Source organism: Schistocerca cancellata, unplaced genomic scaffold (assembly GCF_023864275.1).
Source record: "Schistocerca cancellata isolate TAMUIC-IGC-003103 unplaced genomic scaffold, iqSchCanc2.1 HiC_scaffold_780, whole genome shotgun sequence".
In the NCBI taxonomy this organism is placed as follows: Eukaryota; Metazoa; Arthropoda; class Insecta; order Orthoptera; family Acrididae; genus Schistocerca; species Schistocerca cancellata.
Window position 1 is genome coordinate 6,327,356 of NW_026046791.1, and position 676 is coordinate 6,328,031.

Here is a 676-nt window from a genome sequence, read left to right on the forward strand (position 1 = left end):
TGGGTTGTCGTCGGATCGAGAATGGTTGGTCCGACTGCCTGTCTCACCTGAGTGAAAGTTAGTATTTCAAGTGCTGGCCGACCCCCGAAACTTCTGAGCGCCGTCAGCTGCACTGCCTTTTCTTATTTGCTGTTTTGTGTATTTGTATGGCTCATAGCCGATGGTTTTAAATTAAAGTTGAATTGTTTTTAGTGGTGTTTTAAGTCATGGGCTTTCAGCAGCTTTACAATTAAAGTTCCTTGCTTTTCAAGTGTTAGATTGGTTGGGCCTTCAGCCTGATTAAAATATTGTTTAAATATAAAGTCCTGGGACTTCTGCCTAATAAAATTATTTTAGAAAGTTTGGAAGGTAGGAGACGAGGTACTGGCAGAAGTAAAGCTGTGAGTACCGGGCGTGAGTCGTGCTTCGGTAGCTCAGTTGGTAGAGCACTTGCCCGCGAAAGGCAAAGGTCCCGAGTTCGAGTCTCGGTCGGGCAGACAGTTTTAATCTGCCAGGAAGTTGCAAAATTATTTTAGTTATGTTTTAAGTTATGCGCCTTCAGCCATTTTATAATTAAAAGTTTCTTGCTTGTCAGGAGTTAAATTATTTGGACCTTCAGGCTGGTTAATATATTGTCTAAAGATAAAGCCTTGGGCTTTCTTTCTGATAAAAATTATTTTAGATATGTTTTAAGTCA

General features: G+C 40.5%; 1 non-coding gene across 1 annotated transcript; it reads left to right on the forward strand.

The window, feature by feature from the left end:
* The first annotated feature begins 401 nt into the window (after window positions 1–401).
* On the forward strand, window positions 402–476 carry Trnas-cga (transfer RNA serine (anticodon CGA)). Its single transcript has one exon. It is a non-coding gene; the product is annotated as a tRNA-Ser (tRNA).
* Window positions 477–676: the final 200 nt, after the last annotated feature.